The 14,184-nt window shown below is 51.7% G+C and overlaps 1 protein-coding gene across 1 annotated transcript in view; it reads right to left on the reverse strand.

Annotated features, from left to right (window-relative positions):
• PHACTR3 (phosphatase and actin regulator 3) overlaps positions 1-9,573 on the reverse strand; it is a 288,306-nt gene extending 278,733 nt beyond the window's left edge. Inside the window, exon 1 of the mRNA XM_017891227.1 lies at positions 9,554-9,573. The gene's annotated coding sequence lies outside the window, so the exon portion shown is untranslated. The remainder of the gene's footprint in view (positions 1-9,553) is intronic.
• Between the last annotated feature and the right edge of the window lie 4,611 nt (positions 9,574-14,184).

Consider the following 14,184-nt stretch of genomic DNA (forward strand, 5'->3'; position numbering starts at 1 on the left):
GACCAGGGCCGGGGCGGCGCCGCCACTCGAGGCCGGCCCCTCCGCCGGGCGGGGGCTCCGAGGGGCGCCGCTGTGACCTTGACCCAGCCTGGCCCAGCCTGGCCCGGGCGAGCTGGAGCGGGAGTGGAGACCTCAGCGCAGTGCCCGGGGCCTTCCAGGGACGCCCTAGAAACGTTAAAGGGACAGCCGGGCGGGAGGTGTAGCCGCCGGTTCCCCGCGCTGTAAACAGGCAGCAGCGCTGGAGCCGCTGTGGGGCAGCGGGCGAGTCGCTTGGCCTCTCTGAGCCTCAGTGGTCTGGTGTGTAAAATGGGCTGGGGCTGAAGGGGGATGGGCCGAGACTGAGCGGGGCCTGGCGCTCCCTAAATTGGAGACTCCTTGGCTGCCTTTAATGTAAGGGCGGTGGGAGGCAGGAACCACTGCTGCCTTTCGAGTAAACCCCATATATTTACCTTTTTCGCTATGAAACAAAACATTCGTTTTTAGCTTAATGAGTGCTGCTTGGGGGACACCTTTGTAACCACCAACCAGTTCCAGAACTAGAACTGTGCCGGCCCTGTCCCCTGACCCTCCCAGCGCTCTCACAAAACGCCCTGTCCACCCACCAGCACCTGGGCACGAAGGGGTGGGGGTGACTCTCCAGAGGCCTCAGCAGCCTCTACTGACTTTGGGGTTTTTGCAGCCACAGCCTTGCCCTTGAGGCAGGATTCTGGCCTGAGATGGACTCAGGGTCCCCATCAGCACCTACACAGTCAGGTCCCCCCAGCAGAGCTCCCGGTAAACCTCCTCCTGACACTCAGGTCCTCAGAGCCCCAAAGGAACACCACTCCCCTCCTCCACTACTGAAGGCTTTCAAAGTGCACTCTGCTAAGGGACTAGGAACCCCGTTCCATCCCCCAGCGGCTCCCCCAGCAGGTGCAGTCAGTGGGCCACACAGCTGCCAGTGCAGTGCTGGGACTGGGATGTAGCCAGGCCTCCCAGCCACCTGCCTCCTCCCTGGCAGCCTGCCTGCTTCCCGCATCTCCCGCCCAGACTTCTCAGCCTCATCTTCAGAACTGCTTAACGGTAGTAACAGTCGGCAGCCAGCACCCAGTGGCACTGCGCTAAGCATACATTCCCTGAACCTTGAGAAAACTCACTGAGGAGGGCGCTGTTACTGTGCCCACTTTACGGATGAGAAAAGGCAAGCTCCGTGAAAGCTGGGACTTAGTCCACCGCTCCAGTCCCCCTCCTACTTCATCCTGTTTGCTCCTCCATCAGCTCCTGGAGAGAGGCACTATCATCAGACCCTCCTTTCTAGAGGAGGAAACTGAGGCTCAGAGAAGTGAAGTTACCTGCCTAGAAAGCGAGAAAGGTGCAGCGTCCGGATCCAACGCTGGCCAGTGTTGCAGCGCTTCCTTGCTCTGTGCCCAGCTCATTGCTTTGCCCTGGTGAATTCCTACCCAACCTTCAAGACCTGGCTTAAGTATTTGTCTCTTTTCTGAAGACTTTAATCCTTCAGCCTCCCTGCCTGTCTTCCCCAGGCCTTTGGATCTCCCTTCCGCAGGCTCCCAGCACTATGTGCACACTCTACTGGGCATGCACCACATCCCATGGAGATTATTTGTCCACCCATCTGCCCTGCCCTCCCTGGGCTGGAATGTGAGCGGACAGGCATTGGCCCTGGTCACTCGGGGACCATGTGTTTTGCAGCCTTTGTCCCACTCTGCTGGGAATAGCATCTCCATTTCCTGCTGGAAGCCTCCTTCCCCGGTCTGTGGACCCAGGGCCCTTCCCTAATTCCAGGGGAGGGCTCATGACCTAGTCCAACCAACCAGCATAGATCATCCACCTGACCTCAGAGACTGGACCAGAAAAGTTGGTTCACAGAGGCACACATTTGGGACTTTGCTGGACTGGGAGAGAGAAGCGCATGTTATCCACTAGTCCTGAGAAGGACCGTCTGAACATCCAGGGCCATTACATGGCTCAGAACCAAAACAACACAGAAGAGGGAGGAGCCTGGACAGGGATGTATCGGGGCTACTGGCATTGTCCATGTGAGCAGCTGGTTCCAGCTGTGCCTGAAGGCAGCCCTATGGAGGACTGGAATTTTCAGTCCCACCCTCCTTGCGATTTCCTTTTCTCCCTAGCCTTGGTGGGGAAAAGGTCACTGAAGGAGAGAGTTAGGAGACGGAAATGTTAGCATGAAGGTAAATCCAAGGTGTGCTAGGAAAGGTCTCTCTCTTTCCCCTGGCCCTGCCGCCTGTCCACAGGCCACAGCCTTCATGGCCCCTGATCTGTTTGCACAGGGACCTAATGGTGACCTACAGAGTAGGGCTTCACATGGCAGGTCTACACAGCCCTCTCAAGCACACACTGCCAAGAAGGACGCTGACTAGCCCTGTCTGAGACCAGCAGACACTGTCGGCCTCCTTAGGTATGGCCTAGGTTGGGGTCCCTGGACCCTTTGAACTCTGAGCAGGTTTCTTGAGAAGAGGATGCAGAGGGGAAAATGAAGGCTCATCATTCACACTCACTGAACACTTGTGACACGCCAGGCCCTGCACTATCCACTCCATCTGCGTTATCCCAGTTCATCTTCACCAAAATCTAAAGACAGTATTATTCATGATCCCCATTGACAATAAGAAAACTGAAGCTCTCAGAGGCTCCCTGAGGCCCTGCTGCTAATATTAGGACAAGCCAAGCTCCAGGCCTGGAAACTGGACTTCAGGACCTGTGCGCTTTGCCAGAGCCGTATCACCCCTGGGTGCTTCTAGGGCAGAGGACAGGCTGGCGAGGCCCAGCCCCTGCAAGGAATCCAAGAGGGCTGAAGGCCACCCCATCAGCTGCTCCCTTGGGCCAAGCAGGACCCCCGGGGCCAGCCCTATGGGTAACATCCCTTCTTTGTGAGGACACTCCACGGCGTCCTGAATGTCCAGGAGTTGGTCTGGGCTGTGGGAACACAGGCCAGCAGGAGCCCTGCTGAGAGGCTCCCCCTCGGCTGTAGGGCTGAAGTCTAGGACACAGCAAGGGCCATGAGGGACAAGGGGTATTGGTCTTTCCTGCAGCCACGTGCAATGGGGCATCCACTTGGCTAAGCCGCCTAGCCCCACGTTGGAGCCCCACTCATTCCAGGGACTCTTTTACTTCCAATGGACTGAAATCGAAGTCCTTCTGGCTGGAGCAGAGAAGGCACCCCTGGGCCCCTGGAGAGATGAGGAGGAGGGGTGGTGACAGACATGGCTGAATCCAAGAGTTCTACTACCAAAGCTTCAAAGGACCACCTCCTTCCTTGGAGCTCCAGAGAAAGCCCCAAGCCGAGTGTGCTTGGACTTCCTCATAGCACCTCTGCCCAACTCTGAACTGGTCCTCATCACTAAGGGATGGGAGCTTCGGGTTAGCCAGGCTGGTGGCGCAGGGGAGGATGGAAGTGGGGTAGGATCAGGTCACCTGAACCTCCTCTGCTGAGGCTTGGGGAGAGGAGGTTCTCCAAAAGCAGCTGTGGTGCAGCCACCTAGAGACAGGGAGAGCTTGGGGCAGAGCAGACACCAGGCTCTCCACGACACTGCGCTTCCAGGCCAGGCCAGCTCCTCATGCCGAACCCAAGTCGGGGGAAATGGCCAGAATGACTGCGATGACAGCCGCCTGGGCCGGCACAGGGTCCCAGGCTCAGAAGGGCCCAGGCTTGGTTTAAGGGAACTGTACTTTCATTTCCATTAGACCCCTGGCAAATTCCGTAGCAGGTCACAGCTGTGAGTGACCTCCCTGGACACACACACCAACCCAACAGCAGTGACTTGCCAAGTTCACTGTTTCTGTCTATGCTGGGAGTTCCTTCAGCATCCTTATGGCCCACAGGAACCAGCTGGGATACCTTCACAACATTTTCCCTGCAGGCATGGAGTAACGACTAGGGGTGATTTCCTGTGAGCCTGTGAAACCCGGTTGCCCTGCAACTTGTGGACAAGTAAGACTTGAGTTCATGAAACCCAGTGTATGTGTATATGATACAGACCTCTGTGTGTACAATATCACAGCTCGGGATGGCCCAAAGCTTTCTTTCTTAGTGTTGGTTGGCAGTGCACCTGAGCTCCACAGGGTCACTAGGCTGCCTCAAGGATCAGTAAGAGTGCTGCAATTGATTGGCAATGTCTGATAATGGCAAGGGCCCGCAGAGTGGGGCATGTGTGCTACAGAGTAACCAATCTTTCTGCTGTCTGGGAGGAAATGAGGACTCTGCTCATAAGCGCTAAAACACTTAAAGAACATGTTGGGGTAAAGGCTGGCTATCACTGAGGGCAGAGACTGTGTGTAATCACCACTGGAAATCCCCAGTACCACACAGGCTTTGGTTCATGGTAGATGCTCAAATAATTAATAAAGAAAGATCTAAAAGGCACCACGAAGATGAGGTTTTACGTGAGATGATGAAAATGGTTTGGAACAGGTAGAAGCAGTGGGCGCACAACATTGTGAATGTCCTAAATGCCACTGAATTGTTCACTTTAAAAGGGCTAATTTGGTATTACACAAATATCACCACCTCAAATAATTTTTTTTAAGGAAAGGGTGGCTCATGCCTATAATCCTAGCTGCTCAGGAGGCTGAGGTAGGAGGTTTGCTTGAAGCCAGGAGTTCAAGACCAGCCTGGGCAACATAGCGAGACCTCATCTCTACAAAAAATGTAAAAAGTAGTTGGGTTTGGTGGCGCAAGCCTGTGGTCCCAGCTACTCAGGAGGATCGCTTGAGCCCAGGAGTTTGAGGCTGCAGTGAGCCATGACGTGCCACTGCACTCCAGCCTGGGCAACAGAGTAAAACCCCATCACTAAAAATCATAAACACATAATTAAAAAAAAAAGTAAATGAATGAAATCCTTCTTTTAAAAAAAAGCCACTGTAAGTTACTCAGAGTGACTGGAATGATCCCATCTTCTTCATCATAATCACTCCAGTACAGTACAGTACAGTCTTTTCTTTTATCATAAAAATCCATGACACGTTTGCATTCTCTCCATACCCACACCTTTTCCCTCCAAATCTTCCAGCGGCACTGACCGTAGAGGAGAAGACACTCAGCCCTTCTAGCAGCCCCTGGGCTGCACCCTGGGGGCCCCAGGACACAAGCAGCCCAGAGCTGGACCTGACCCCAGAAGAATTCTCCGTGAGCGGCCTGATTCCCCTCACCCCAGGCTCCATCCCGCGGCTCTGCTCTTGTTCCTTTCTCCCTGCATCATCCCCGTCTCTCTGGGTCCCCGAGGCCCCAGCTGCTGCTGAATTTTGTGAATCGCTCTAAACTGCCTCAAATCCTCTTTGAGTCACGTGGTGGATATCCAGGAGCGACGGCTGTTATTTCTGGGGCAGGGCTGTGGGCTGGGCTTATCCTGGCAGCGTTTCCACCCTGCCTCAGGGACCCCTAACCCTGGGCTTCTCAGCATCTTGTAGAAGGGGACACAGGTCCATGGTCCCCCGGGCTGGGGGAGACGCCTTGCAAGGCCAGACCCTCTGCTGAGCTCTGCCTCCAGCTGTAGGATTCTCAATTGCTGTCTCCTTCGTCAGCGTGCAGACTGAGGTTAGGAGTCTGAGCGATCCACTTCCCCCTGGGAAGCCCGGGGGGGTTTCTGGATCAGCTCCGCCAGCAGCACTGGGGAGAAACGGGCGGAAACCTTGGGTATTTATTTCCTGGAATCTGCAACCCAGGGAGGATCCAGGCGCCTCCTAGTGGCCACTAGGACGGGTGCAGGCGAGCCTGCCCAACTCTCCCCAGTTCTGGCGGGCGGGAAGTGCCCCTGCTAGGGGTTCTCTGATGTTGAGGCTGTGGTGAAAGGAGCCTGCAGCGGAGGGGATGCAGGTGCTGGATCCCTTTGAGGTTTCTAAAATTCATCCAGTGTTTCATTCTAGTCAACATGTGTCTATATTCTTTTCATACACATCAGTTTCTCACCAAATATTTAAATAAAAAATCAATGCTCTGGAAGATGCACGATGTGTAACCAGGGGCTTCAAGGGCCACTTCCGAGCACCCCAGGTACCCACCCTGCAGCATGGCCCAGAGCCTCCTGTGAAGAGGACTCTGCTCTGCCCCTCTCTGGTCCTGTCCCAATTCCCCGTCCTTGCCCTGATGCCTCTCATTTCTCTGACAGTCCCCTGCTGAATTCAGGTGTGGGTGTAAGCTGCTTTGAGCCCTCTTTGACACATTGTGGGACTATCTATAAATTGTTAAAAACAAATTGTCAGCATGTAAAATGGTGCAGCTGCCTTGGGAAACAGTCTAGCAATTCCTCAAAAAGCTAAACATCTAAAGTCTCCATATGACCAAGCAATTCCAGTTCCAGGTTTGTACCCAAGAGAACTGGAAACATTTTTCCCCAGAAAAGCAAGTACATTGCTGTTCGTAGCAGCATTCACCATAATAGTCAAAAAGTGGAAGCAACTCAAATATCTGTCAACTGATGAAAAGTCAGAGGTAGTACCGTAGTCCCTCAGTATCCATGGGGATTGATTACAGAACCCCCAGGGATACCAAAATTCACAGATGCTCAATTTCTTTATATGAAATAGTGTACTATTTGCTTATAAGCTACATACATTCTCTTGTATTCATTAAATCAGGGATATCCAATCTTTTGGCTTCCCTGAACCACATTAGAAGAAGAATTGTCTTGGGCCACACATAAAATACACTAACGATAGCTGATGAGCTAAAAAGAAATTAAAAAAGAAAACTCTCATAATGTTTTAAGGAAGTTTATGAATTTGTGTTGGGCTGCCTTCAAACCTGTCCTGGGTCACATGCGGCCCACGGCCTGCCCTTTGGACAAATTTGCTTTAAATCATCTCTAGAATACTCATAATACCTGATACAATGTAAATGCCATGTAAGTAGTCATTATGCTGTATTGTTCATAAAATAATGACAAGAAAAAGTCTGTACATGTTCAGTACAGACACTCCATCCTTTTCTTTCAAAAATATTTTCAATCTGCAGTTGGTTGAATCCACGGATGTGGAATCCGTGAATTTAGAGGGCCAGATGTATACCCATACAATGGAATATTATTTGACAATGAAAAGGAGTGAGGTACCGATCCACACTACAACACAGATGAACCTTGGAAAGATTGTGCTAAGTAAAAAAAACCAATCATAAAAGTCTACATCACGTATGACTCCACTTACATGAAATGTGCAGAAAGGGCCAAAGAAACATAAAGTAGCTTAATGGTTGCCAAGGCCTGGGGAAGGGGAAGATGGGGAGTGACTGCTTAATGGGTTTCTTTATGGGGTGGTGAAAATGCTGTGGAATCAGATAGTAATGATAGTTACACAGCCTTGTGAATATACTAAAAACCACTGAATTGTACACTTTAAAATGGTGAATTTAGACTATGTAAATTATATCTCAATTATTTTTTTAAAATATCATCAATACAGCCACCTGGTTGAGGGTTTACCATGTGCCAGATGCTTAGAAGAAATCTGTCAACCCTCCCCACCCCAGCCAGCAACCTGGCAGTTTTACAAGAAGAACACTGAGTCAAGAACATTGAACATTTTACAAGAAGAACACTGAGTCAAGAAAGCTGCAGTGTTTGGTTTGGGAACAGGCTCCACACCTTACAACTTGCATGGGAAGGAGGCAGGGATGGGATAGGGAAAGAAACAGGAGGTCATGGGCCTCAGAAGCCAATGCTGTGAACAACCAGGTCCCTTATAAATGATACAGCAAGATAAGGGTGCTTGGTGGAATCTATCTGCCCATCATCCATCCATCATCCATTTCCCTTCCATTATCCATCTATCCAGCATCCTTCCAGCCATCATCCATTCATCCTTGATCTATCCATACTCAATCCATCATCCATCCATCCACTTACCCACCCATCTACTCATCCATCCGTCTTCCATCCAACCATCATCCATTCATCCCTCATCCATTCATCCTCCATCCATCATCCATCCGTCCATCCATCCATCCATCCATCCATCCATCCATCCATCTACCTGTCCATCCATTCTCTCTCTCTCTTTTTCTCTCCCCACTCCCTCTCTCTCTCCTGCTGCCTTTGTGTTTCCATCAGCTTTGGTTTCTCTTTCTGACTCTCTCTGTTCTCTCCTCTGTTTCTGTTCCAGTTTCTCCCTCAGTGTGTCCCTCGTGCTCTCCCCACTGCAGCTGCAGTGGTCAGAGGGTGCTTCCCCACACCATGAATGGAGTCTTTCATGGCAAAGTGCAAGTGGATGAAATGGTCCAGGTAGTGCAGTGCTTCTCTCATGGCCTTTCTTCCCCTGTTTTACCTGGACACCTTTCCTTCGATTTGCTTCCCCACTTTATCTGCCACTGACAAGGAGGCTGTACAGGATTTGGGCTGAGCAGCAACAGAGGGGCAGGAATTATTTTTGGGATTTCCCCGAATCTTGGAATTCAGTCGTTTCTACCGGAGACCCTCTGCCTGTGCCACCCCCTGCCTGGACTGCCCATGGCTCCCTCCCCTGCCGATTCTTCCCCCAAATCTCCTTACACATCTGCTCCTCAGAAAACCCCTCACCAGCAGTCTGGGCCAATTATTCTCCCATGATTTCTGTGTCACAGCTCCCTGTGGGTGTCCTTCCATGAGTTGAAACTGGTCTGTCCTTAGAACCCAAACATGCTTGTGACACTCCTGTTCCTCACACCTTCAAAGATTCTGGCCTCAGTTCCCCAGAAACAGAGCCTGAGGCCCAGGCACAGGTGATCCTTTGGGGTTAGGGATTGTGGGCCAGGAGCCAGAGGAAGGGAGGGAAGAGGCAGTCAACACTTCATGGCAAACCAGTTGCTGGATGTCAGGCACCCAGGAGGCTGAGGGTGCAGGATGAACATATCCTTCATCTCATCATCTGGGACACTCACTGTTAATGACATGGAGGTGACAGGTATAACCTGGGATTATCCCAGGCAAACTGAGACATGAGCCGCCCTGTGGATAGCGACTCCCTGAGGATGGCCCATCTGGAGGCGGGAAAAGAGGAGGATTTGATGGAAGAAGGCATCCTCCTGTCTCCTGTTGGATGAAGATTTACCCCAGTGGGCCCTGACTTCCCTGACCCCCCTCCACCTGGGCACAGAGCAGGGTCCACAGCAGTTCCTCCGGGATACCTGGGCAGCAGGGAGTGGCAAGGCACTTCAGGTGGGGGCTGAGCCCCTATAGAGCTCAAAGTCACAGCGGAGGCCAAGACGACAGGCATGAGGCAGAGAGGCTCCAAAAGCTCAGTGAGGAGCCATGGCAGGCCCCACCCACCTGCCCAGCCTCGGGTGTGCTGTGCCTTCCCCACAGATGCTGTATCCCTCCTCCCCCTCCCTGGGTCCTCTCATTCTGGAGCTTTCAACCCCATCCCCACTCTACACACACACACACACACACACACACACACACACACACACGCACAGTCTAACTCTCACATATGCTCACACTCACACAGGCACAGTCTCACACACTCATACACACACACTCTCACACAGTCACACACATGCTCACACACACTCACATGCACACACACTCTCTCTCACACGCACGCTGCACCGCAGCCACTGGCTTACCTGCCTCTGCCAGTAGACTCGGATCTTCAGGAGGACAGTGGCTGCCTCTCATCCCCACTGAGCCCCGAGCCCAGCAGAGCACCTGGCACACAGCAGGTGCTCAACTCTGTTTGTCAAGTGAATGTTGACAGCCAAGCGGCCCTGGTGAGGCATTAATCCAAAGAAGCAGGACACAGAGATGAGATTGGGAAGCGAAGCTGTGGGGAGGGAATGGCAGAGAAGTAGAGATCCTGGAGAGCTGACCCAGTGATGAGGGCTGGGACCCTCGCCCGGGCAGAGTGAGAGCCGTTAGGGCTCCGAGACCCTGCAGACAGGAGAGACTTGCCCGAGGGGCTCAGCGAGAAATCTGGGGCTTGGATCCTCAGAGCCGCTGGGCCTCCTTTTGGGCCAGGACCCTTGCTTCACAGCCAGGAGAGGGTGCCCAGGACCCAAGTCCCTGGGCCAGAAACACACATGGTTTACAGAGTACCTGCTGGACACTGCCTGAGCCCAGCCCGGGATGTTTCTGCAGTGGGTCCCCATTGCTGACACCAGCCTGAGACCTGTCATGAAAGATCACAACTGAGGAATGAGTCCCGATAGCAAACGGGTCCCTCCTCTTAGGCAGATTCCCACCAAGGAGCCACACTGCCCTGGGAGCATGGAGAAGGTGCGATGGATTGGTGAGTCTGGCCAGGGCAGGGCTGGCCAGAGTCACACCAGCCCCTCGTCCAGGCAGGGGGAGGACGCTGTTCGTTAGCATCTGGTTCATGGGTGGGTGGCAAACTTGTCCTATAAAGACCACATAGCAAATATTTCAGGTTTTGCAAGCCACGAGGCCTCTGCCCCTACAGTGCCAAAGCAGCCGCAGATAATATGTAAACAAATGGGCGTGGCTGTGTTCCAATAAAACTTCATAAGACAGGTGACTGGACTTGGCCCATGGGTCACAGTTCTGACCCCGACCTAAAACACAACATCAGTCTTGTGTCAGTTCCATGGTAGCCAGGAGACAAAAGGCTGAGTCAAGTGGATCTGACGAATGCATGTTGAGGGCCTAGGACAGTCAGTGCTGGGGTGCAGCAGGGAGGAGGGGACAGAGTCCCTGACAGTGGCAAAGACCTCATCACGCTCACCTCTGACACTGACAGCAATACAACAGGGAATCACTGTTCTCTTCTACAATTTATGTTGCTCTTTAAATGGAATATGTGACTCATGGCATTGATCAGGTGTCCGTCTGTGGCTGCCAGGAAAGTTACAAGAGTTTGAGATGTCTCTGCCAGGGACTCCTAGACTCAGGAGGAAGATGGAAGAAACTGCCCTCGGATGGACCACAGGGCAGCTTGAAGCAGTGGGAAGCAAAGATGGAATGTCTCAAATTTCTTGTGTCATCTTTTAAGGTCATGAGAGTGTTGCACTCTGCCCTCTTTGTATTCATCTTTAAACAACCCAAGTTAAAAATGATCGCTTCTCCTGCTGAGCAGCTGTGTCCCTCAGGGATGGTCAGCATGGCCAGCGTGACCGATGACAGCCCACCAAGCCAGGGCCCGCCATGCTTGGACTCCTGTGATGGGACCCACTTTGGAACAGGGCCAGTCGTCAGCCCTGGGACCGCACATCCCAGTTTGCTGGGACAGCCCCTTTGCCTGCTTGCTGTACAGGGATGATTCTTAATCACATTCCTTTCCCTCTCTAAAGTATCCTGGTTTGGGTGATCAAGTCTCCCTGGGTGTAAGTGAATGCTAACAGCAAATCGCCAAGGGAAGGTCTTAGTCATTCAGAGCCTCTTTCCAGCCTGCACATGTGCCCAGCACTGAGCTGGACACAGGACCACAGCCCGGCACCAACCTCACACAGACCCTGCAGGGGGATGCTGCCCATTGAGGAGGGCGGGAGGCTCCATCAGTCACCAGCCTGGCCCGGCCCCATGGCATGGGACATGGACAATCACGTGACAGGCGGCCCTTGCTGGACGAGCAGGTTTCTCTCATTTGTTGCCTCTCCTTGTCCATCTCTCTGTCTTTAAGTCTCTACCTCTTGCTTTGCCTCTCTGTAAGTATCTACGTATCTCCAAACTTTGCTCCATATTTCCTCTCCTCTCTCTCCCTCTCTCTCTGCAGATCTCTGCATCTCTCTAGACTTTGTTCCATACATCTCTGTCTCTGTGTCTGTGTGTCTCTCTCTGGACTTTGTTCCATATCTCACTGTCTCTGTTTCTCCCTCTCTCTATGTCTCTTTCTCTCTGGACTTTGCTCCATATCTCTCTGCCTCTGTGTCTCTGTCCCTCTGAATGTCTCTGACTCTCTCTCTGTCTCTCTTTGGACATTGTTCCGTATGTCTCTGTCTCTGTGTCTCCAGATCTCTCTGTAGGTCTCTGTCTTTCTGGATTTTGTTCCATATCTGTCTGTCCCCGTGTCTCTGTCTCTCTGGACTTTGTTCTATATCTCTCTGTCCCTAAGTCTCAGTCCCTCTGGATGTCTGAGTCTCTGTATCTTTGTCCCCCTGCATGTCTGTTTGCATCTTTGCAGACTTTGTTCTTTGTTTTTGTTTCTGTTTGTGTCTGTCTGTCTGTCTCAGCCTGTCTGTCTGTCTCTGTCTCTCTGACTCTGTCTCTCTGCCTCTGTCTCTCCGTCTCTGTCTCTCTGTCTCAGCCTGTTTGTCTCTCTCTGTCTCTGTCTGTCTCAGCCTCTCTGTCTCTGTCTCTCTATCTGTCTCTGTCTCTCCATCTGTCTCTGTCTCTCCATCTGTCTCTGTCTCTCTGTCTGTCTCTGTCTCTCTGGCATGTCAGATCATGCTCTATATTCTCTGTGTCTCGCTGCATCCCCCTCCCTGTCTGCCCTTTTCTCTCCATGGCTGCAGTAAGAGGCCGTGATTCCACATGCTGCATCAGGGCATGCAGGGAATGCTGGCTCTGCCCTTGGCCTGGGGGCAGATGCTGCTTTCCCCTCACACCCTGGATGTTCCTTGGATTCACCCTCTTCATCTGAGTGGTGGTTGAAGTCCAGAGCTATGAGCCTGGGCAGAGGAGAGAGGGAAGGAGGCATCTGTATTTTCTCTTGGTACCATGGACCCTGTCTGGGCCCAGCCCAGCTCTCCAGCTGCCTGGGACCAGAGAACTCAAGCACACCCTGACTCCAACCATCTCCTCAATGGGTGGATCAGCTCCCTGTTGGGTCTGCAGATAGGTCATAGTGTGAGCTTGTCATTTTTCATCAAATTATTTGTGAAGACATAGACTGAAACTCTGCCTCCCCCATCCATGTCACTCCTGGGGTCGTCATCTGAGTGGGGTGAAGTCGTCCCAGGTTCTGAAGACCTTGGTGGATCTCAGCATGTTTGTGAATCTTCCAGTCTATTCTATTCTCCATCCTTTATGATTCTGCTAATGTGAAATCTTTTTAAAACGTAAAATGATGCGTTTCAAACATATATAAAATGAACATGTGTCAAAGATTTTTTTTTTGTACTCACTAACTAATGAGGAATCCAGTAAGGTGTTAAAAACCAGCTCAAAGGAGAATCCAAAGGGCAGCCAATCAGGAATGCTGACATGAATTCTCTCTGTGAAGGTGCAAAATGGGCTTCCGGAGAAGGACCCATTGTACCTCCACCAGCCGAGACTCATCCGCCTTTCTATGGACCCAGGATAATTTGCACTCCATCCATTTCTACAATGTACAGAGCTGCAAAATAGCTCAGATACAGTGAAAGGCATGGAAACTCCACAGAATCAGATAACCCAGATGCGGGAGTAGAACCCTAGTTTTCCATTGAAATCATACCCAGTTAGTCTTCCACAGCTTTTCCTAACAGCTTTAACATTTAAAAAACCTGATTTCTTTCATTCCTTATCCTCACAGATGCCCTCTTTCATTCCAGGGCCTCCTGGACCTGCAGAATCCTTGCTCTTGAGAGCAGCCATATAACAGAAGGGACAGCTTCTGCATGGCCAAGTTCACCTTCGCCCTCAGCCTCTGCAGACATTGCTAATCAACCAGAGCCTGGGTCCCAGTGAGCACTGATGCTGGGTTACAATATTGATGCTGCCATCAATATCGATGGCAATATTGATAGGGGCTTCCCGTGATGGGGGAGCCAAGATGGGGGCCTCCCCTGGCATGAGGGGTGGTCAGCACCCTGTCCCACTCATCTGCTTTCTATGGTCTGTCCCACCCTGGGTTTCCCCTTCCTTCGCCTCCTCCTTCATCTCTCCTCCTCCTCTTCATCTTTTTCTGGTTTACCTTTTTAAAATGTGGTGAAATGCACATAAAATTTACCCTCTTAACCATTTTTAGGAATATAGTTCAGCAGTGGTAAGAATATTTACATCATGCAACCATCACCACCATCATTTCCAGAACTCTCTTCCTCTTGCAAAATGGAAACTCTACCCACCATTCTCCCTCCTCCCAGCTCCTGGCCACCACCCTGGAACTTCCTGTCTCTATGATAATTGGACTATGCGAGGGACTTCTTATGACTGGAATCATACGGTATTTGTCCTTTGGTGTCTGGCTTATTTTACTTAGCGTAATGTTCTCAAGTTTCACCCACAGTGTAGCCTGTGTCCCAATACCCTTCCGTTTTAAAGCTGAATCGTATTCCGTTGTGTGTACAGGCCACATTTTCTCTGTCCATCCATCCATAGA

This window comes from Rhinopithecus bieti, unplaced genomic scaffold (genome assembly GCF_001698545.2).
Source record: "Rhinopithecus bieti isolate Rb0 unplaced genomic scaffold, ASM169854v2 scaffold_20477, whole genome shotgun sequence".
Lineage (NCBI taxonomy): Eukaryota > Metazoa > Chordata > Mammalia > Primates > Cercopithecidae > Rhinopithecus > Rhinopithecus bieti.